The 25,244-nt window shown below is 39.6% G+C and overlaps 1 long non-coding RNA gene across 1 annotated transcript; it reads left to right on the top strand.

Moving 5' to 3' along the window:
- The first annotated feature begins 4 nt into the window (after nt 1-4).
- On the top strand, nt 5-19,394 carry LOC309637025. The gene is made up of 2 exons (XR_014250376.1): nt 5-5,192; nt 5,276-19,394. It is a non-coding gene; the product is annotated as an uncharacterized lncRNA (long non-coding RNA).
- The last annotated feature ends 5,850 nt before the right edge of the window (nt 19,395-25,244 follow it).

The following is a 25,244-nucleotide window of genomic DNA, read 5'->3' as shown; positions in this document are numbered from 1 at the left end:
GACAGAGAAGGGCTGCTCCTGCCCAGTGCAGTTCTCCACTAGTGGACCTGTGGTCAGGGCTCCCATCAGCTTGCTTGAGACGTTCTCTGTGCTCTGCTACCACCTGAGAGCCTCACTTACCCCACCCTCCTTTCTTCTCTTTCTCCTTTCACAGGTGTCAGACCAGCATCGCAATCTGAACCCTTTCCCTGCTTACTCGTGCTGCCTTATCATGTACAGGTGCTTCTTCCAAAAAATCTCTTGCAGGTTTAATTCTGTTTGGCACCTGCTTCTCGGAGGGCCTATGCTGGTACAGCTCCCTTTTCTGGCCCCTGCACTCAGTATCCTTGCTTGCTTTCTCAGGCATTTGAGCCTCACCTCTCCCTAATCCACCTTGGTCTAACCATCCCTGTGGCTAATGCTTTCAGCTTGTCTTCTCCATTCCAGCTCCAGGCCTTCAGAACTCTATACCGACTGGCAAGACAGTCCAACCCCCGTTGGTAAAAGAAACAAATACCGAAGGAATCAGGAATAACAGAAATACTGGTAGCCTCTCCTAATGCCAGTATCACCAGTTTGCAAGAGTGGATGCACAGTCATTTGCCAATACCCTCACGGAATATATGTTAGGTTTCAGAGTATATGTTTCAGAATATAGAATGTTTTAAATTTTAGAAAAGAGGTGATATTGAATATTATGTAATATACCCGGGGGTCTGTGGCAGCAAAAGCAGTAATATTTCTGCACCAAAATGCATAAATATTCACACTAAGGTGGATAAACCAAGTAAAAAACAATTTTTAAAAGATAAAAAAATACAAGATTAACTTAAGGTCTATTTAGGTTGAGTTGTGCAGTGAAATAAGTTATTTTTGAAAATTTAGCTTTTCAGAGCTTTCATATTTCTGAATAGAAAGACGGTAGACTGTGGACGTCATGTAATTAAAAAAAAAAAACTCCCACTTATTAAGCACCTGCTTTGTGTCAAGCATTGTACTGAGCCAGAGTACTCTACAGGCATGATTTTATTCAACCTTCACCTCACTATTGTGAATAGTCATTTTAGCTCCATTTTACAGATGATGAAACTGAATCTCAAGTAACTTGTCCAAGGCCACACAAATAGCAAGCACCTAAGCTGAGATTTGAACCCTAAGGAATCGACCTCCAAAATTATTGGTCTTAACCACTTTGCCACATTGCCTGCCCCTGTAAGCATCATTTAGCCCTGACTACCCAATAAGACATGATGTAATAAGCCTGGCCTAGAAGTCAGGAGGCCTGGGAATTAGCACAGATTTCATTCTCTGTAGTTTGTCCTCGTTGAGACTCCATTTCCTTATATAAAATTGGGGTCAGCAATACCTAACTCGCAGGGTGGTTTTAATAAGGATCCAAGGATGAATTAGGTGTGCAAAGATTTTGTGATCACACTGCAAAGTGCCAAAGAAGATGATACCGTGATGGTGGTGATGATGATATAAAACATGATTATTGCTTGTGCTTCAGAAAACTCTTAGGGCTATAAATAATTGTTCCCTTGGCAAAGAACTGGGTGGATACTTCATCTTCATTGAGCAGCCCTGCACTTGAGTACCAAGGAAAAGTTGGGACTTTGAGATGATCTGGGAAAATGGGCCTATTTGCAATAGCTGCACTATTACCATTTGAATTTAGGAAGGAAGAGCTATCTGCTCTGCACTGTAATTTCTCCTCTAAAGATTCCATTTCTATTTTCAAATAAATAATTATGCATACACACACACATACACACACACACACACACACACACACACAGCAGGAAAGAGACTTCCAACTTGAGTGGCTCTGGTGCTTACGAGTGAAGTAATTGCCTCTGGAACAAAACTGTTGACAGCTCTTTATCATTGTGACTTTTCTTCAAAATGTCTGGTTTTTTTAAAAATTTCTCATTAACACTGCCACACTGTCCATTTCATTAGTCTCTTTGTCTGGGCCAATAATGGGTGGCTGCTGAATAAGGCAGGAAAACAAGAAATGGTTCCAAGGTGGGTATGGTGGGTGGCACAGAACACAAGACTGAGTCCTTGCTGGAGAATGTGGAGCTTTGTGTAGAAAGAGAGGCTGTGTGATTTCATGAATTCAGAGTGTTAGGCTAGAGTCAACATTTTTAATTTCAGGTCAAACTGGAAAGATAAACAAGAGGCAGAGAATAATTGATAAAGAGGTGGTAATGGATTGAAGTCTGTGTGGGAGATTCTAAGTCACATGAGAAGGTACAGACAGAGTCTAAATCTAAGACACAGCAGGTGGTGGGTGGGGACTTGACCACAAAGAGGAGAGGAAGACAAAGTACAGGTGTATTGATGGGAAACAGCATCCCTGGATCTTGGATATCAAGGAAGGGTCATGTAGCCCTATGTATTGACTTGCTGATGTGAAGCATGGAAGTTAGTCTGACCTAGTTGAAATTCAGCTCTGCCTCTTAAACATGTGACACTGAGTGAGCTACCCAACTATCAAAATTTCAGTGTATTCAACACAAAAATGAGGATAATTCCTATACTGTAGGGTTACTGTGAGATGTATAAAATATTTAAAGATGTGCCTAGGACATGGCACAGACTTTATACACGTTGATGATGATAATAAAGTGTCACCATAATCTTTGTTTTCTGAGGAAAGAGACAGTCTGCCTTCAGCTCTAGTTTCAAGTCCCCTGAAAGTGGATCCTGGAGAGAGTCAGTGGCTTCTGGAAATCCCATGCACTGTGTTATACTAAATCCAGAACTGATAGATTATTTTATTTTACATCTGAAGACAATTTGGTTGGTTCAGTTATTGGAAATAAATAAAACAAAAAAACCCCAACAATGCATGAAGAATCCTCTCAAAACCACACAAGAAATGGATGCAGTTGTCTTTTTACTACTTTCCTCTACCCCACAAACCCTTAATCCAAGAGAATGACAAGGAGTGAAACACATTTGAATCTCATCTATTAGTCTTTCTTTGGGCCACATATGAGTGACCACGTGTCAGATCAACACTTTTCCCACCCATCCTTCCCCACAGAATGCTCTGTGTGAGAGAATGACAAGAGTCTTGGTTCTGGGGAAGTGCTTTGATGAGAGCAGTTACTCTACCATCCCAGTCAAGTACTCTATTGGGCAAAGGAGCTAAAGAGAAGAGAAGACACTTAGCAGCAGAAAGGACAAGAGACTGGGTGTGTCCAGCAAGTATTTAGTGTGAGCCACAGTGAGCTAGGCACCTTGGCATGAATGCCTCTGGTTGCCAAGCATGACAGCAAAAACTCCTCGAACCTGCTGGTACCAGCTGATATGGACCACTTGTTCTATCACTTACTTGCCTGTGATCTTGGAGATGCTCCTTTACTTCCAATTGAGTTTTAGTTTCCTTACCTATAAAATGGGATATTTCCATGTCCTGGCTATTGTAAATAGAGCTGCAATGAACACTGTGGTACATGATTCCTTTTGAATTATGGTTTTCTCAGGGTATATGCCCAGTAGTGGGATTGTTGGGTCATATGATAGTTCTATTTTTAGTTTTTTAAGGAACCTCCATACTGTTCTCTATAGTGGCTGTATCAATTTACATTCCCACCAACAGTGCAAGAGGGTTCCCTTTTCTCCACACCCTCTCCAGCATTTATTGTTTGTAGATTTTTTGATGATGGCCATTCTGATTGGTGTGAGGTGATACTTCATTGTAGTTTTGATTTGCATTTCTCTAATGATTAGTGATGTTTCACATCCTTTCATGAGTTTGTTGGCAATCTGTATATCTTCTTTGGAGAAATGTCTATTTAGGTCTTCTGCCCATTATTGGATTGGGTTGTTTGCTTTTTTGATATTGAGCTGCATGAGCTGCTTGTAAATTTTGGAGATTAATCCTTTGTCAGTTGCTTGATTTGCAAATATTTTCTCCCATTCTGAGTGTTGTCTTTTCGTCTTATGTTTTCCTTTGCTGTGCTAAAGATTTTAAGTTTCATTAGGTCCTATTTGTTTATTTTTGTTTTTATTTCCATTTCTCTACGTGTCCATCGACAGATGAATGGATAAAGATGTGGCACATATATACAATGGAATATTACTCAGCCATAAAAAGAAACTAAAGTGAGTTATTTGTAGTGAGGTGGATGGACCTAGAGTCTGTCATACAGAGTGAAGTAAGTCAGAAAGAGAAAAACAAATACCATATGCTAACACATATATATGGAATCTAAAAAAAAAAAAAAAAAAAGGTTCTGAAGAACCTAGGGGCAGGACAGGAATAAAGACACAGATGTAGAGAATGGACTTGAGGACACGGGGAGGGGGAAAGGTAAGCTGGGATGAAGTGACAGAGTGGCATGGACGTATATACACTACCAAATGTAAAATAGACAGCTGGTGGGAAGCAGCCACATAGCACAGGGAGATCAGCTCGGTGCTCTGTGATGACCTAGAGGGGTGGGATAGGGAGGGTGGGAGGGAGACGCAAGAGGGAGGGGATATGGGTATATATGTATATATATAACTGATTCACTTTGTTATAAAGCAGAAAGTAACACACCACTGTAAAGCAATTATACTCCAATAAAGATGTTAAAATAAATAAATAAATAAATAAAATGGGATATTGACAAATATTTCATCCATTTATTTTTGATGGAGATTAAAGGCGACGTTATCAATAAAGCAACCAGCATAGCAACTGGCATAAGATATATAACGTATGTGAGCTGCTAAAGTGCTAACATATATGTGGTGGTGATGGAAGCAGCAGTAATGGTGGCAGTGGTAGAAGTAATAACACTGGTGGCAAGAGTAGTATGAACTGTAGAGAGAGATTTGGAAACCACGTAAATGTCTTTGCTCTTTCTAGCAGAATGGTTGACTCAGACATCTGTACTTAGGAAACTAGACTACTGCTTTACAGATGACATTTCTGCAACAATTTCCTTTTATTTCCCTTTCGCATTTAGTAAAGTTCTATTTGAAAACTGGAAACTATTGCAGCTGTTTCAAGAGTTTGGAGGAGGAGAAGCAAGAAGGGGAGGCTGTTCTCTCCTCAGTCAGAGACTAAAGCCAGAGCAATAAATACTAAAATTGGTAGCAGGAGCCCAAGGAGAAGACAAAACTGCACCTTCCCAGCTGGCAACCCCCCAACTCAGGCTCTTCAGTGACTCCATGAGGACTTCAGGATAAAACTCACACTCCTATGCATGGTGAGTACAAGCATCTTCACCAACTGGCCTTGCCTACCTCTTAAATTCCAACTCGCAGTGTCTTCCACCCTCTGCTTCTACAGGACGGGGTGCTGTTTCAGACCTTGGTGCCTGTTCATGCAGCATCTTGGGCCTGTGCACATGATGAACACCAACTCATCTTTTAAGATGTGTCTCGTGCCACCTATTTTTGAAGACTTCCTGAACTTATCTCCCTTCAATGATACTGACCATCTCCTACTTGGTATCCCAAATTTCAAATGTTTCTATTAGCATCTGGAAAGTTTTATGCAATTTTTGTCTCTTACTATGAAATTCCTTGAAGTCAGAGACTATGTCTTATTTAAGTCAGACCGAGAAAGACAAATATCATATAATAATGTGGAATCTAAAAAAAGGGTACAAATGAACTTATCTATAAAACAAAAAATTGAGTCACAGAGGTAGAAAACAAACTTATGGTTACCGGGGAGTAAGAGGGGGACGGATTGATTGAGAGAGTGGGATTGACATATACACACTACTACATGTAAAGTAGATAGCTAATGAGGACCTACTGTATAGCACAGGGAACTCTTCTTAATACTCTGTAATGGCCTGCATGGGAAAAGAATCTAAAAAAGAGTGGATATATGTATATGTATAACTGATTCACTTTGCTGTACACCTGAAACTAACACAACCTTGTAAATCAACTATACTCTAATAAAAATTATTAAAAAAGAAATACACAGAAATTGGTGATGATTTGGGTTTTAATCATGCTGATCTGAGATGCTAAGAAGACATCCATGTGGAAATGTCTAGAAGGTAAATAAGAATATGGGGTGAATGCTCAGATGAGAAGCCAAACAGAAAGTATAGATTTGAGAGTCATGTGAAGCAGTGATGGTGAAAGCCAGGGGTAAGGATGAGACTGCTGAGGGGATAAAGGGGGTGTGGTGGAGTAAGATCAGGGCTACTTGGGTAACATGGGGGAAACAGCAAATTGGAAAAAGGAGTCAACCAAAGAGTAGGAGGAGCCTCTGTCCTGAAGCCAGAGAGGAGATACTCAAGAAGAAGAGAATGGTTAACAATGGCCAATTCCAAGAGAGAGTAGGTAGCTAGAGGGCTGGGAAGAGGCCACTGGATTTGCCAATTTACTTGAATAATTATAATTCACCAATTAGTGGTAGAACTCAGATATAGTCTTTAGAAACAAGAAGCTTCCTTGCACAGTCCCAAATTCAGATCAATTCTCATGGAAGGGAAAGAGTTACAAAACTATTAAAACTATTGTTCAGAAATATCAAACCAGCATTTTTGTTCATCAATTCAGATTTAAAATTTAATTTCATGGTACAATGAACCCATACACAGTTATGTCTATTAAGGTCACCCACTCTCAGCTCATCAGCTTACTCTGGGCATTGATGACGGTAAAACTCTTTAGGAGATAAGAATCACTGTTTCATACTTCCCAGTGCCCACAGTTTTAATGTGAGTCAAGATTTTCCGACTCTGAAATACTCAATGAAGTTTATCCCCCTAGTTCTCCCCTGACTGCTCCTCAATCCATGGTTTTAACAAAACAAACACATTCTGCAAGAGATTCTCAGAGGTTTAAGGCAAGGAGAGGTGGGGAAGGAAGTTTTCGATTGAGTCTTTTCATTGTTTCAAGAAGAGACACACGCATTTTACTTGAATTATTTGCTTAGCTTCTCATCATCTGTTTCTTCTTTCTGCTGCTCAAAATATTAAGGCCAGAATCCAACCAGCTTTTACTGTGCTTCTTATTATTGTAATAATGGGTACTTAATTCATGAAATACTTTTTGTCTTCCACACAATGTGAATCTAGAATTTTCCTTTAAGGCAACATGGTAATTAGGCAGTTGGGATTTAAATTGGCCTGAAAATATATTCACATCCAAGGTCAAATGAATATGGACACACATGCAGAAACACACGTATTACATCTTTCTCTTTCTCTCTTTATATACGTATAGCCACATATATAAAATATATATATTTTTATGTGTGTACATATACATGTGAGATATATCTATATATACATATGATGTATACCTATATATACATGTGACACAGATATAAGTATATCTAGATATAGATATATCTCACATGCATATGGATATAGATATAGATATAATTTAAAAAATTTTTTTTTGATGTGGACCCTTTTTAAGGTCTTTATTGAATTTGTTACAATATTGCTTCTGTTTTATGTTTTGGTTTTTTGGTCGCGAGGCATTTGGGATCTTAGCTCCCCAGCCAGGGATCGAACCCGCACACCCTGCATCAGAAGGCAAAGTGTTAACCACTGGACTGCCAGGGCAGTCCCAGATATAGATATAATTTAATATGAAGAGTCCTGAAAAAATCTGCCTGCTCTTCCCCTTACTTTCCCCCAGAAACTCTGCCTTCAATTGTTGAAAATTCAGCACTTTCTGAAACATAGCAGCAAGGCCTAGAGAAGCAGGGGAGAGAAAAACAAAAAACAACCTCAGAAATATTATAAAAGCATAATTAATGTGGAATATTGCAGACCTAGAAAGCTGCAGAGAACTGAGTGCCCACCCTCTCCAGGCTACACTGTCTGAGTTCTCCGGATAATTGGCTGGCTCTCTTCTTCTCTTTCTACTTTTTCATTTCAGCAGATGTATTCTTTTTTTTTGTAATAATTTGAAAAAATACTAAATTCTGATTTTTTTATTATGGTGAGATGTTGAATCCCACTTCCCCAACCCAGAATATATTTAACCCTATATTCAACCAGTGCACAGTGATTGAGGCCTCTTATTCTGGCAATGCCGTGGAAACAAAGCAAATAAAACCTGTTCCCTGCCCTCAAATAGGACAAAATCTATTGGAGGAGATTATTCTGCATATAAATAATTATAACACCATGAGATAAACGTTAATGGAAGTATGTGTATGGCCATGTGAGAGCACTAGAGATGAAGCACGAAATTGCACGGAGATCACAGGGCAAGACACTTTTCAGCAGAATCTGGAAGGAAGAGTAGGAAGGCACCTGGTGGACCAGGGAGATAATGGCATCCCAGTTAGTGAGAACAGCATATGTACAGCAGCAGAAACAGGTCTTGTTTGGGGAATTACAAGCGGCTTGATGTTGAGGGAGAGAGATTAAAATAACAAGGTAGGATAAAGGACAAAGGGCTAGTTATGCCATGCTAAAAATGTTTAAAGTTTCTTAAATAGTAAAGAAGGGAAATTCCAAAATTACTTTTCTTACTAGCTAGAAATAAGATATAAAGTATTGACGTTGACCTGGTTGCAAAGAAAAGGATTGTGTCAACGAAAAGAGTAGATGCCTGGAGACACATTGGACTCTTGGCTTTGAATATTTCACCTTCTTGAGAGAAATATGTCTTGTTCCAATGGCTGGACACTGTGATTTAGTTTGCCAGATTACCATGTAGTGATGATAATAGAGGCCACATTTGCAGGACTTTTCACTCTGGCCAACAGAGAGAAGTAGTCTGACCTGGGGACCTCGCCACACCCCAAAAGGATGAACATATTTTCTTCCTTTGAGGTGCCGACCACAGGAAAGGCAGCTTCCCAATTTGGGAAGGAAAATATGATTTCAAGAGCTTAAAACATCAAGTGATTCTTTCAAACTGTATTTTGATGAGGTCAGGGTAAATGAATGAGAACCATATGGGTTCCATTTTCCTGAAGGTCCATACAGATTTAAAATTAAGGAACAAGGAGTTTGAGGCAAAACATGCTTTAGACTTAATCTAAACATAAATGTTTGAGAAATTGTTTGAAATTTTCATAAATCTGCACAGAAATTCAGTTATGCATCTTTCCATTATGTGCTCTGTGAATTTCGCTCAGAATCCAGCCCTTTTGCACCGTGTCATTTGCGGAGAAGTGGCCTAAACAGACTTGGAGAAACCTAGTTACTATGTTGGGTACACAGTGACCTCAGACCCATCAAAAAAATGTTGGGTCCTGAGCAAACTTTCAGAGACCATCCCCAAAGCCTCCTTCTGTCTCTTGCCCCAACCCATGAACATACTCATTGTACTAATCAGATTTCACTAGGTTATGCTGTAGTAACAAGCAGTCCTCAAATCTTAGTGGCTTCCAGAAACAAAGAGTTCATTTCTCATTCTTGTCTCACTCACATTGGCTGTTTCAAGGCTGAGGTTCTCTTCCATGTGCTGTCTTCATTTAGGGAATGGCAGAAAAGGCAGTCTCTATCTGCGACACTCAATTCTTGAGGCAGAGAGAAGCAAGCAATGGCAAAACCAAGAGAGGTTCTTTAAACTTTTGCCTGAATGTGAAATAGATCACTTCCACTCACGGTTCATTGGTCAAAGCACATCATACATCCAAGCTTGATCTCAGTGAGGTAAGAATACACTTCCTACAGGGAAAGCATCAGGGAGGTGTCCCCTAGGAAATCACAAGAAAGAGGGACAGCAAAGAATTTGAAAAAATAATAGAATCTACAATGTCCATTCACCTTTAGCATGATTAAAATTTTGAAATTTCGTTTATTTGCTTATTTCTCCCTCTCTCAGATTTGCAATCTGCATAAGAGCAAATATCATATCTTATACTCATCACACGGTAGATGTTGATACTTAATGGTGCTCAGTAGATATTTGCTAGATAAAAAAATCAAGTTTCTGCTTTCCCTTCTGAAAATTGGGCACGTTGATATCTGTTCCATAGGAATGCTAAGAAGATCAAATTAGATAATGAATCTTCTTTCCTTAAGGGCACAAGATTGCAGAAGCGTTTTAGGACAAATAATGTGGCAGCTCTCCAGACTGGTGAGAAAAAGTTTGCACTCCAGAAGGGGTATTCTTGCATACAGTTCTCAGACTTCGTACCAGTTTCCAGCTTTCTCCCCACAATCTGCAGCATCAGTGGGTCCCATTGTTAGCAGGAATTGGCCTGTTCCTGTACTTTGTCTCTAGGTGAACTTGTTTCAGGATATCTAGTCACATAGACACAGGCTGCCTTATCAAGGCTCTGGGATAAGGATAGACTTCACTTGCAGTTTTTAGATACCCCGGTACCAGACAATAACTCATCTGTGCTACTTAAAAATACCTCTATGAGAACCTCCTCCAGGTCAGATGGACAGAAGTGGCCTGAGAGCCCAGTGAGAAAAACTGATCTGTTGCTGGAGACTTAAGAGATTTTAAAGAAATGTTTTCAGATAGGAGATCCCAGAGGAACCCACATTGTGTTCTCAAATTTCTCAGGGAAACAACCAGGGTTCACATATATATTGTAGACTCACTTTGAAAACAGGGAGCCAACAGGATCCACAGTACAATAATAATAATGCTACTTTTTCCATAATCCGGAGCTTGAAAACAATGTTCACTATTAATCATAGATCAGTTAATTCAACACAAGTAGTAAGTTGGATGCTTCAATGTGTTTGTTACACTTCTGGGCACTATCATTACAATTATGTATTTTCATCTTGTTTTTGTCTTGCTGGATACAGAGTTCATATACCTGATTCTCTAGTTCCCAAGTACAGACTCCAGAGTTTATCCTTTACTCATTAGGCTCTTTTGGGGTCCTTATTATATTGGAAGCTCTTTGGGAACCTGAACATTTACCAGTTCCAATCACTCTTTGGTTCCAATCACTCCTAGGCAATCTCTGTCTCAGGAGCACAGAATGCCTTTCTCAGAATGCCACTTAATGACCCATGTCTTATCCCCACATTATAGACAAGAATAGTGAAATCTATTCAGGGACTGTGGATGTACCCAGTTTTTCCCCGGCTTCTTCTCCAACTTCACCAATATCCAGAACAACTTGGAGAGGAATAAGTATTCTGATGTCTTAATAGCAGAGGCCATGACACTTGGCTTTCTTGCTCTTTGTTGCAGCAACAGTAGACAGTAATATCCAGTGGCTGCCTGCCTGGGTAGATTACACAACAGGAAGAGAGCTAAGGTGCAGGGAAGAGAGGATGTGAATAAACACCCTTCCCCCATGCCTTGAAGGCTTCAAGTTAGAGGGATGCTTTTTGAAAATGCTTGATATTGTCCCTCTTATCCCTTAAGTATTGATATCTTCCAGGTCCCCTTTTTAGCACCTTTTTCCTTCTATCCATGATCTCTGAGTGGTCTTAGAATTCAATTTGCCTTTGTATTCTGATAACCCCAAAAGCTCAGCCCACATGTCTCTCCTCTCCCAGCCTTCTATTTCCAATGCATAATGGACATCTTCAGCTGGGTGTCCTGTTGTTATTTCAAATATAATATACCCAAAATGACACTGTTGATTGTTCTCTTCAAACCTGCTATTCTATGTGTCCCTTCCTATGTGTCCCTTTGTATGGAACTGAGTCCTACCTATTCACTTACCCTGGGCTAGCTTTCTCATAGCAACGACTCTGCTCTACGGCAGTCCTCACTCTTCTCGCCTGTCCCTTCTGCTAGATTATGAGCTCTTTGAAAGTAAGGTTTTATTATTCATCTCCATAAACCTCAGTAATGGAGCCTAAAAAATGACAGGCTGTAAGTGTTTGCACAAAAATGACTGAATAAGGTGAGTAGTACCATAACTCATGATGTAATCAAGCATGGCCTGGTCAGTTTCAGTAGATTGAAGAAGCCCCAGAAGAGTGTGGGTGTGGGCCTAGATTAGTTCATTAGAGAGAGCAGGGGTCAAGAGAAGGCTTAGTCCAGCATCCAGGAGCCACGACACAAAATCTGAAAAGTGCGACCTGATTTTAAGTACGTAGTGACCCAGGCCCACAGACAGCATCAGAATAACTACAGACAAGTAGCAGGAGCTGGACAGGGCCTCGGAAGCCATAGAAAGGACAAGGGATTGTGTTATTCCTTAAGCTGGGAGGTAAGCACATGGTTCTTGACTCGGGGATCCTGATGGAGGCTTAATGGGGACACTCCTCCTGTGAATGAGGTAAATGTTCAATGTGCAGCTTGCTCACATCTGGGACCCAAGGGCTGGCTGGCCTGTCCACAAGGTCAACTTATAGCTGAGGGCCAGAATACGTGGCTGGGTCTGTGCAAATTCCTCCTATGCTGGTCAGGCTTAGCCCAGAGCCCAAGAAGGGACCGAGGCAGTAGGTGGGAGTTAAGGACTCCAGTTATGAGGAAGAGAGATGTTGCTGCAAATTAGACGGGCCTAAAAGGTTCTAAAAGTCCAGTTTGGTCCTATTTAAAGCATTAGTTAAGTACTAAATGTAGTTAAGTATTAAAATTGGTCTCCTAGAAACTGAGTGAAGGGCATATGGGAACTCAGTATTATCTTTGCAACTTTTCTGTAAATCTAAAATTATTCCAAAATGAAGTGTTTTTTGACAGAACATTTATTAAAAATATTTTATGACCTAACAGGGTTTAGAATATTGAATGAAAATTAAGCATTTGGGAGTCTTCCAGTGAAAAAATATCAGACAGGTTTACTTTACTCCTTACTAGGATCAGATGCTCTCCAGCTGGCTAGGTTTGCTGTGGAGTATAGAAAGGCATTTACTGGGGAGACAACTTTTGTAGTCACAAAGGCTGGGCTGAGGTCCTTTCCATGAAGCCTATTCAGGAAATGGGGGTGCTTCTTATTATATTTCTTACAATCTGACCCTACTACCAGGGTGGGGCTGAGAGATGGGATGAGAGCTCTGGAGAGGAGGAAAGGGAAGGGGGAGAGGGGGACCAAGGCACTGCTGTGCTACAGAATCATCATCAACCCCTTCCCCCTTCTTTGCTGCCACTTCTACAACTCATCAACCTCTGCCTGTCCTTAGATGACCCAGGGAGTCTTGTTTCTCGGAGCTGCCAGTTAACAAGTGAGGTTGCCAACGGAAGCCAGTTGCTCTCTTCTGATGCTGAAACTTAACAACCTGTCATCCTTTGTTGTCTGCAGAACAGAGAACACAGCCAAGCCGGCAGGGAGAGTCTGTTGTATGAGTCCAGATCTCATTGGAAGGGTGCAATTTATTCACACATATCAAGGAAGAGCAATAAATCCTTATCACTGCTACCTTTTCTCAGTCTCCAAGGGGTCAGGAAAAATTATGATGGGTATGGGATGGACGGAACCTAACATGGTGACAGTTTTTCCCTAGATCTAACCATAGTATTGGGTTGGCCAACTGAATACAAAGAATGGACACAATGGTCATCATATAGGTGTATTTACTGGCCTGCACATTTAACAGCATCCTTCATGTGCCTCCCTGATCTGTCTGAGAGTCAAAGCTCCCAAAGATATTGGCAAGTAGGAGAGGGGGAATTCATTGATTGAGAGGATTTCAAACAACCTGAGAGAAAGAGAGAGAGCAAAGAGTTCAATAACTAGAGATGGACGCATGAAAGAAGAGACCCAACCAAACTGAGCGCAAATTAAAAATTCCTCTTGAGAGTTATTTTATCAGTGCAGAAAAATCAAAAATATTTGGAAGCGGGGCCGGCCCGTAGTTGGAAGGGGAGACTACAGAGTTGCCAGGAATTGTAGGGTGCATTTGTTTAGGGAGCTTCCCCAGTTACTTCCTTCTTATCACCGTCTTTCTGTGGGCTTACCTTTGACTAGGCAATGACCAGAAATTCCAGGCTGGGAGGCTGCTCAGGTAGAATCAGCTGAAGAGAGGGTTTGGAGACCCGCCAGGGCCAAATGATACATCGGGGCATTCGGGGCAACCCAAGGGCATCTGCTGACTCAAGAGGAAGGTCTTATTTCCAGAGAACAGGCATTAAGTGGGCTTACGTTACCAAGTCATTGAAGAAAGATCAATGAGAAGAAGATTCTCTGAAGAGAGAGAACAGTGTATTAGGACAGAACTGAGGCCTCAAAGAAAATACTTAATTGCCAGAGCAAGTGTGGACGAGTGGAAAGCGCCCTAGCTCGGGAAGAATGACCTGGGATTAAGTCTGAACATTCCTGTGTGTACATCCTGTGATCCTGGGTGAGCTCTCTGAGCCAGTTTCCTCATATATAAAAAGGGAACCTGACCTACTCTCTTATTTATGAGAGTCAATTGCAACAACACATAAAAGTCTTTTATGCAAATGAAAATTGCGATTGTAACTGTAGACCGGATAAGGCATCTCTGACCTGGACCAGGACCAACTTTATCTGTTTCGCCCCATATTTGCCTCATCATGTGTGAAGCAAAGTGCACGTTTTGTTTTATTTTTATGACTTATATGCAAAGATCTTATTTGACCTTTTTAATTTGCCCACATTACAGATAGGCAGTATTTCTGATGACTAGTTAGGCTGTTAGGATATTGTATTTACAGTGAAATCCCTATTGATAGTTCTCCATTGATTTCTTTTCCCACATCCATCGCAATTGCTTTAAAGTACCTACACATTGATTAAAACTCCCTGCTCAACAGTTCTCCTTACCCACAATTCATTTCTTCCAGTATCTTGAAATAATCAGTGAGGAATCATCTCTATATCTACATATCTTTGTGTGTTTACATGTATGCACACAGCACCTGTCTCCGTGGAAAACCAAGCCTTCTGGAAATATTGCACAATTAATGCTCTTGGCCGCACTTCCAACTTCACTTCCAGAGAAGGACTAGATATTTCCCCCATTTTGGGGATGAAAAACAGAGTCCCAGTCACTCATGGAATGAATGTTATAACTGATTAGAATCTACTTCTCTGGAAACCCAGGCTTCTTATATCCTATACCATAGTCTTTGTCATTTCCATAGGAAGGAATTCACCATGGCCCCCTTTAATCTTTATTACACTCTTTATGGAAAACAGTAATTTCTGGGCTAAAGGACAGTTTACATTGGGGTCAGGGGCATGGAAGAAGACAAGAGAAGGGCCTTAAGGGCCTTAATCTACTACAGGTCTACCCAGAATGCCTCTGCTAACACTTTCCCAGCTAGTCTGTGCGACTGGTAAATGGTGAGGTGCAGGCTGGGTCTGGAATCCCCCTTCACGTGAGCCTACAATACCTGTGCTGCACTGGATGCCATAGAAGGCATGGAGCTGGCTATTCTGTCATATACCTTCAAGGCACAGCATATGAATCTTAAGGTGCTAGGCCAGAAGAATAGATTTTAAGGGCTCAGGGGAAGAGAAGCATGTCTGCAACCTGCTTTCAGCCCACGAGTCAGAGGTAGATGATTGGATGTCATTGCAAGAGAGTTCCTCAGCCTGGGGACATAATTAACAGAACTGTGGCCACCTGCTGTCAGGTGCCAGCACTGGGGGTAATTAGCAAACCGGGTACCTGAGGATCACAAGGTCTAAGATGGGAAAGAAGCAGAAAAAAGAGCATTTAAAGCAGCAGAGTGAAATCCCAGAAAAGACCTTGTGAATTCAGAATAGCAGTCTGAAAAAAAAAAAAAAAATCAATTGGCTCCTTTATGAGCTGCTGATGCAACAACAACCCTGGTCTGGTGAAATATCACTGGACCTATATGCCCGGGGTTGGAGGCTGACCTGACCATGTCCGAAGCCAGCGTCACTGTGCTGCAGGGTTCATCCTTAGCATCCCACAAACAAAGAAAAGGGTCGCAATCGATACGGGACATGACGAAAGCCCAGGAGAGCCAAAAGGAGTTGGCAGGTCACGGCAGAGAGAGGCAAGAGAAACAAAAAAGCCCCGGAGATGTCAGCCTCAGATTTCTCAAACAGCACAAAGGATGTTGGATTTCAATGCACACTGCTTGGCTCTGTTCAGGGTATAAAAGGGAACAAGGTGGTCAGTGTTAAAGGAAAGAGGGAGAAATGGCTGACGACAGCCTTGGAGCTGAATTAAAAAACACCAAATTAAAGGCATGTGTATTGAACTGAGGCGCTGCGTGCGGGTGCCCTCCCAAGGACTCTGCAATTACCAGACTTGGTACCGAGGCTCCCAGGCAGCAGGTCACCCACTCAGGGCTGTCAGGGAGCCCAGGAATGGCCCAGATCACCCCCTGCCCGTAACATTCCCCTCACTTGAAGGTTTAGTCCTTTAGCTTATTACTTTGATTTTGCTAATGTCCAAACTGTCCTGGGGAGACAGAACCTTAGGTGAATTTCAGTCTTTTTCTACAGAGTGTATTCGATAGTAGATGTCACAGGAAGGGACTTATATCCCATCTTTCATCTTTAACCTTTTAAAGACACTGGCCAGTTCCCTAACGTAGCTGACTTGCTCTTCACAGCAGGTAATAAGAATGCTGCTCCCTGGAGTTGTACAAAATGGCGGCCCACAGGCTCCAAGCTAGTTCCTCCTTAAGACTGGTATCTACTTCAGTTTCAAGCATTTTTTGCTGCTAGTGCTTTGGGTTTGCTATGCTTGCCGCCTGCCTGGTTCCTGATCTTCCCAGCCTTGGACTATATGCAGGCTCTGTGAGTCTCTTGTTTCTGCATCCCCAGTTTTCTCTTAATTCCCAGTTCCTACGACCCCCTTTGTCTTTCCTACTCCTGCCTTGTCCTTATGTAATGTCTTTCACTTCGTCCTACCTCCTGTAGTCTTGGCTTGCAACTGCTTTTTTGGGAGCATCAACTGCTCCTGGTCTTGTGTGAAGCTGGATACCCGAGGAAGGTGGCAAGGAGAGTCAGGAAGGAAGAAAAGGAAGGTGGAGCACCAAAGCATACACTATTCTCAGCATGATCTGTTGATGGTGAAAACCATTAGAAAGCACTCTTAGAGCAGCTACCAATGAGATGGCTTGTTGGGTCATTTTTAATGCATTGCACACTCAGGTTCTTGTTTCCTAGGGTTTCAAAACCAAAGCAATTGCAGCTATTCTGAAATAGCTCTCTCAAAGAAGAAATAAATGTATATATTGGGAGGAAATAGGGATTTCCATTGATTATTCTAATACTTGGCTCTCTGAATAATTGAGATGCTTACTTTAGTGGACCTGGGTTCTAGTCCTAGTTTTGTTATTAACAAAAGTATACAGACTTATCCAACTCAAATCTGTTCTCTCACATCTACATGAAAGAAAATTGTCTTTGATAATTTATTAGAAATAAATGTTTAAGAGATAAATTCACCAGAAATAAGTAGTAAAAGGGCCTGTAGGAACCAGAGTAAGGACCAATGGCTGAGAGTTGGATTATACAAATGCTACGGTTCTGCCACTCAGCAATGGCATCTAGATCAAGGCCCTTAATTTCAATTTCCTGCCAAATTAACTCTAATATCTCTGCCAGCTCTAAAATTCTAAAATCCTATGAATCTAAGAGAACAGAGCTTAAAAAGAGTCTTAGAGAAATGAAAATATTGAAGGAGTTTTGCTTTAGCTAATTGCTCAGATTTAGTTTTAATCCTTTGTAATAATATAGGCCTTTATAGTTAAAGAAATATATTTTGGAAATGGATATTTCTTGGTTAAGTGATGGAAATCCAGAATTCCTTCTACACTGAGAAGATTATGAGATAATTCCTAATTTTATTACATAGAGAATTTACTTTATAAGTTTGTTTAGGAAGTTTGATATATTGTTTTAAATGTCATTTTTGAAAATTAAAATTTGGACCTCTTACATTAACATAGCTACATAACTGAGTATCTTTTCCCTTTTTTCCCCCTAGAATTCATACAAAACCACCAAGAAAATCTCTGAAACTCCATTCTAAATGAAACTATATTGAAATATAATATACAGATAGGAAAAATTGTGTAAGGACTGCTGCCAACAGGTGCTAATATTGGGATGAAGCCATGAAAAAAAGCATAGAAAGAGTAGCCCAGGAGTGGCAAATCTCAGGAAAAAAGGGTTGTGAAAATATACTTCTCAAAGGGGAGAGACCAGCTCCATTGTTTACCCAAATAGGGTCAGAAACTAGGGTGGGCTGTCTTGCTGGTTGAAGCCAATATAACTAAAATACAAACAAACTAAACAGAAAAGTCAGGGCTATATAAAGAATAAAACAATCAATCATACCTGTAGGAACCAATCTGTTTCTGTACCAGTTATAAGGCTCCCCTATCATCTTTCCCTCTACAGGAAACTCCTTCAAAGAGCAGGTCTAGGAAAATCCAACCCATGCAATAATACATAATAATAAAGAAACTGGAAGACCATTGAGAGAACGATGCTATAATAAAAATCTATGGGGAAAATACCAAGGCTTACCCACAAAAAACATAAACCTATTATAAAAAACACAAACCTATGTGAATGGAGAGATATGCCATGTTTGTGGACTGGAGAACTCAAATTTCTTGGTCTCTTCCAATTGATCTATTAATTGAACACATCCTAATAAAAATCCCAGCAGTATTTTTTGCAGAAATCAACAAGCTGATTCTAAAATTAATATGGAAATGCAAAGAACCAAGAATAAACAAGCCAATCTCAAGAAAAAGGAAAAGGCTAGAGGATTGTACTATTTAATTTAAGACTTAATAGTCAGCTATAATAATCAAGATAGTGTAGCACTGGCATAATAATGAGCACAGAAACTGATGGAACAGAATAGAGTCCAGAAAGAGACTCACATATATATAGTCTATTGTTTTTGACAGTGGTGCTAAGGCAATTCAATGGGGAAATGAAGTCTTTTCAACAAATTTTGCTGTTACAACTGGATAAACATATGTAAAAAATAAAAATAAACATGATACTGGAACTCTACCTTAGACTACACACAAAAATAAATTTAAGATGGATCATATATCTAAAAAACAAAAGACTTTGCCAACAGACAAAGAACGCTCATCAGCCAATGCTGCAACAGAGCAGATGAAGCATGTGGCCATGAATTAAAAGAGACAAAACAACTTAAAGGAACTACTGCCTTTAAAAGGGAGACCCCAAGGCAGAGATAAAAGAATCCAGAGAAGAGACAACAGGAGGAGATGAAATATGAGCTAACAGAACTTAAGAATAAAGGGAAAATTTTCATCACACAAAATCAAAATTATAAGAAGCACAATGAAGAATAAACACTACAGAAATATAGAATAGTTCATAAAACATAAAAATGAAACATGATTTAAAGCAAACTAATTAAGCACCATAAAATAAACTTAACATAAGCAGAAGAATGGAATTTTAAAAGATAAAACTAGATATTAAGGGGTTAGAAAACAGGAAAACAGAAAACAAGTTAATACATTAAAAAAAACAGCACTTTCATTAAAAAATTAAAATACAATTTAACCTAATCAGTGAAAACAGGGAGAAAGTGTAAATGGAAAACAAAGCAAAAACCAAAAAAAAAAAAAAATCACATAAGCAGAAAAATTTAAAATACTCTTAAGAAAGGGCTTTGTTCAATTTTATGCAAGTACATTTTAGGAAACTATGATTTGCCAATCCTGACCCTAGAAGAAATAAAAAGTCTAAGTGAATAAATTTCCCCTGAAAAGACCCATCCATAAAAAAAAGTACCAGACCTAGCATGTTTTACAGAAGAATGTTGTCAAAACTTTAAAAAGCATGTAATTCCAATGCTATTTAAACTATTCCAAAGAATGGGGAAAAAAGGAAATCTTGCAAATTAACTTATGAAGCTAAATACTAACTTTCAAGTTATTTTTCAAGCAAATCTGGACAAATGCTGCATTGAAAAATTACAAACCAATATCCTTTACAAATAGTTTTTCAAATATTCGAAGTAAAATATTTGTAAGAAGCTGGTGGAAAAATTTTTAAATAATGTCAATGACTGAGTGGGGTTTACTGAAATTTGTTTAATATTATGAAATTCCTTGACTTATTTTCTCATCTTGATAGGTTTAAGAACAGTCAAATCAAATAATCTTAGTCATAGATGTTAAACAAGACTGCCAAAATACAATAGTCAGAACCAGAACTGAAGACCAACCCCTTACCCCACCATGAGCTAGCAGTAACACAATGGTAGTTTACCCTGGAGATGGGGCAAAAACATGGAAAGAGACCTCCTCTATGGCATAGACATGAGGATAGCTGAAAGCTAAGGGTGGAATTGGAACACTGAGAAAAACGCATGCACAGGTCCCACAAACCAACAGAAGCCCACAACCAGGGGAATGTGAAGCCTGTCATGTGCTGAGGATTATGCTAGCAATAGCGAAATACAAACCCAGTCCAATTACTGACAACCTTGAGATAAAACACCTTTATAGACACATACGAATGTCTTGACAGTAGAGACATGACCATTTCTGGACATAAATGCTATTTACCTCTATATTTCCTGTTCTTCTACACATAATGCCTGGCATTCAACAAAAAATTATGAGACAAACAACAACAAGGAAAATATGACCCATTGTCAAGAGATAGAGAAGTCAAAAATTTGGTTTGGATGTTGAGACCAATGACACCTGTCACATACTGGGAGGGTTTAAAAAAGCTTATTACTCACATATTGAAACTTTATAAGGAGGGCATGGAGGGCTCTTAAGCTGACCTGAATTGGTTTAGGAAAGTGGGAAAAAGAGACCTGCTTAGGTTTTATGGTGTTTAGGGGATGGGACTGGGGTGGGAATTTCTATATAGAGACCAAGGCTTGCATAATTTGAAATGCACACTGGTGTCAAAGAAGAGAGCACCTGGGCTTTCTCATCAACACACCCAGGGTGGGGTAGAAAGAGAAAGGGAAGTGGTGAGGCTTGAAAGTTGTCAGTAGTCAGACACTGAAGATGGAGCCAGACTCTAATACACAATAACATGAAGTATGGGAAGGAGAAAGTTGAAGTAAACCACTCTAGGAGTCTTAAGTTATACCTGAAGTGATAGAATATTATTTGAAGGTGGACTACTGTACTTTAAATATGTATACTGTAAATCCTAGAACAGCATTTCTGAACCTAGATACTACTGACTTTGGGGGACAGATAATTATTTGCTGTGAAGGACCAACCCTGCATATTGTAGGATATTTAACTGTATTCTGGACCTCTGCCCACTAGATGCCATAAGAATCCTCACAGTTGTGACAATTAAAAATGTGTCCAGACAAATGTCCCCTATAAGGCAAAATTTCCCGCTGTTGAGAACCACTTCTCTAAAGCAATAACTAATTTTCTTTAAAAAAAAATGAGCTATAACTAATAAGCCAATGATGGAAATAAAAAGGAATCAAACTCAATTAATAAAAAAAGAAAGCAGGAAAAGAGGAAAATGGAACAACAAAAAATGTGCAACAAATAGAAATTTGGCAAGGTATTAGATTTAAACTGAATCATAGCAGTGAGTAAATATCAATGTTCTAATCACTTCAATTAAGAGGGAGAGATGGTCATATTGGCTAAAAACACAAGATTCAACTATGTGCTATCTATAAGAAATTCATTTAAGATATAAAAACATAGATAGGTTAAAAGTAAAAGGACGAAAGATATATCTCGTGCAATTACTAATTTAAACAGTTTTTAAAAAGCTAGAATGGCTTTATTAATACAAGACAAGAGACAAAGGAGACTTCAGGACAAGGACTATTATTACAGATAAAGACAGATATTACATGATATTAAAGATTATACTATTTGATAATACAAGAACACTGCAAAATACATAAAACAAGAATTGATAGTACTTAGAGGAAAAATAGACAAATCCACAGGTATAGTTGGAGAAATCAACACTCCTCTCTCAGTAAGGATATAGAAGTAAATCAGTAAGGAAATACAAGACCTGAACAACTAACTTGACCTAAGTGATATTTATAGACGCTTTTACCCAAACAACAGAATATTCATTCATTTTAAAGAATACATCAAATATTCACCAAAAGAGATATTCTAGACTATAAACATATATCAAAAATTAGAAAATAACTGAAATAGATTGTCTTCATAGATTAGGACAATCAATATTGCTAAGAAATTAATTCTCCCAAAATATATGTTTTATAGAAATTTTCAAATTGATTCTAAATTTTGTATGGAAATATAAATGACTTAGAATAGCCATGACAACTTTAAAATAGCATAACTTTAAAAAAAGCATAAAGTGGGAAGGCTTACATTACTTGAGTCCAAAATTGAATCGACAAGAATCAAAAGAATGTTTTGCTATAAAGATAGCCTAAAAATAGATAAATGGAACAAAGAGGGAGTCCTGAAATGCCTAAATTGGTCAACTGATTTTAGACAAAGGTGCAAGACAAGGCAGTAGAAAAATAACAGTATTTCTGACAAAAGGTTCTGGAAGAATCATATATCCCTATGCAGGTAGGTAAGCAAGCAAGCAAAGAAACAAACCTTCAATTCATATCTTGTATAAACAAAAATTAACTCAAATGATCATAGACTTCAATAAAAATCTAAAATTATACATTAAAAAAACTGTAAGAGCCCAATACTATAAAAATTCTAAAAGAAAAAAAATTAGAACACTGGATTAGGCAAAGATTTGTGATATATGACACCAAATGCATCATCCATACTGTAAAAAATTGATAAAGTGGACTTCATTAAAATTAAGAACTTCTGCTCTTCAAAGGACATTGTTAAAAGAATAAAAAGACACACATTAGGAAATACCTGCAAATCACATTTCTGATTAAGGACTTGTTCCCAGAATATAGAAAGAACCTGCAAAGTTCAATAATAAGAAAATAAACAAGCAATGGAAAAAAGGGACAAGATATTTGAAAGGACGTTTTACCAAAGAAGATAAGCAGATGGAAAATAAATATCTGAAAAGACATTCAGCATACCACTTATTAGGAAAACACAAATTAAAACCTCAAAGAGATATCAGTACACACCTATTAGAATATCTAAAACAAAAGCACGATCATACAGAATACATAATACAAAAGCACTGCAACTGTCAAACACTGCTGATGGGAACAGAAAATGGTACAACCATTTAAAAAAAAAACAGTTTGATGAGTTACATCAACAAAAATAATGGAGTACCTCAAAAATGTTATTTTCCATAAAAACAATGAACAAAACTGGCAAAAGTGGTCAGACTCACATTTTAGGAACTCTGGGAGTTACCCAGATGCTTGCAGCAATCCAGGGAACATCTAATCAAAAAAAACAGCTGAATCTTGGTAAGAACAGTAAGTTTTATAACATTTTTAACTTGCCCTATTCCCGTGTCCTATTCACCAACTATGTAGTAACTTTGAAAAATAATAGCCTGCATTCCTAGTGCAGCCTGGCAGCCACTGTAAGGAGCAGAATAAAGCCAAAGCTCTTGCAGAACCTCATGCACAAAGCATTACTATTATTTGACCTATATGGTGATTCCCTAGAAGAAAGGGAAAAGGTCACCTGTATTTTATTTAACATAGAACTTGTCCAATATGAAAAGCTTTCTCTCTAGGGAGCCCTTGTCAAAAAGTCACTGATAGGTGTTTTAACTTTGTAGCGGCATGAAGTGGGGGACAATGATTGGGGCAAACAACAGATAAATCAAAAGTCTTAAAAGGAAAACCTGGGGTAAGAGAGTTTGCTTGGCAGGAAGTGAAGGCTAAGGCAGAGTTGTCAAGTGTTGCAGGTGTTCCTCAACACACACACACACAGTCTTTTGGCAAAGACTAGGACATTTATGGGTTCCTGGCTGTGGTAGGCTGAATAATGGCTATCAAAGATGTCCAAGTCCTAATCTCTGGAACCTTCGAATGTTAGCATACCTGGCAAAAGAGAATTACTGATGTTGTTAAGCTAAGGATACTGAGATGGGGAGGTTACCTGAATGGGCCTTGATTTTGCAATCAAAAGTGCCCTTATATGAGGGAGATCAAGGGAGATTTGACACAGAAGGAAAGGGCAATGTGAAGACTAAGGCAATAGGCTACACTCCTGGCTTTGAAGATAGGGTAAAGGTTCATGAGCCAAGGAATGCAACTCTAGAATTTGGAAATTACAGAGAAACAGATTCTTCCCTTGACCTTCTGGAGAGATTGCAACCCTGTTCCCTGTTAACACCTTGATTTCAGCCCACTGAAAATTATTTCAATTATAACATCCACAACTATAACAGATTAAATGTGTGTTGTTTTAAGCCACCTAGTTTGTGGTAACTTTTTATACAACCATACAAAACTAACAGACAGCTTTTACGGACATCTCTATCCGATTATTAGGTGACCTCTAAGCTAGCCATGTAGAGACTTCAATTGCCACACATAAAAAATAATAGTTTATAAAATTAGTTCAGAACAGTATGTAAACAAACAACTACAACAAGCAGAAACAACAACAAGCCCTGGAGAAAGGAAAATCTGATTTCCAGAGTTGCCATACTCTATTATTTAAAATGTGCAGTTTTCAATAAAAATTTATGAGACACGGAAAGAAACAATTAAGTATGGCTCATACCCAGGGAAAAAAGCAGTCAATAGATACTGCTGAGGAGGTCCAGATGTTGGACTTAGCAGACATAGATTTTAAATCATCCATTTTTAAAATGTTCAAAGAACTAAAAAAAAAAAAATGTCTAAAGAGTGAAAGGAAAATATGAGAATTATGGTTTATCAAATAGAGAATATCAATGAAGAGATAAACGTTATTTAAAGAACCAAATAGAAATTCTGGAGTTGAAAAATACAATATCTGGGGGGCGGAGTCAAGATGGCGGTGCAGGAAGCTTCAGAGTTCGTGTCTCCCCACAACTAGGGTGCTTGCCAGATGCTGGTGGGGGACCTTGATGCCCAAGGAGACAGGAGAAACTCCCAAGCAAACCAGTATAACATGGGGGGACTGAAAGGCAGAGAAGAATTGGATCACAGACAGGACCGGGACCCCTGAGGGGTGGCTGAGAAGGGGGAGGGGTTCCCATGCCTGGAGGGACCCTTGGGGGCTTGGATCAGGGGGCAGCATGCCCAGCGTTTCCCCTGCCCAATCGGCCAGGGAAGTCTGCCTGGCTCTTGGGCTGGGTCCTATGCCTTCAGAGGCCCCCTCCTGGCCACGTTGGTCCTGGGGGCATAGGAGAGAGACCAGGGGAGAACAGGAGAGGCAGGCGGGAGGGGCCCTCCAGGACCTGAGAAGGAGAAGGAACAGAGGGCATTTGCCCCACCCACTCAGGCCTGGGAAGCCTGCTGAGCTCCCAGGTGGGGTCCACTGCCCTCTGAGACCAGAGGTGGGAGGCAAGCCTGGGCCCCGTTGAGCCTAAGCCCCACCCCACATACCACCCAGGGCTTTTTCCAGTCCTG

This window comes from Balaenoptera physalus, assembly GCF_965194825.1.
Source record: "Balaenoptera physalus genome assembly, chromosome: 10".
NCBI lineage: Eukaryota > Metazoa > Chordata > Mammalia > Artiodactyla > Balaenopteridae > Balaenoptera > Balaenoptera physalus.
Note: the sequence above shows the minus strand (reverse complement) of the source record. Positions and strands in the feature narration are given on the sequence as shown.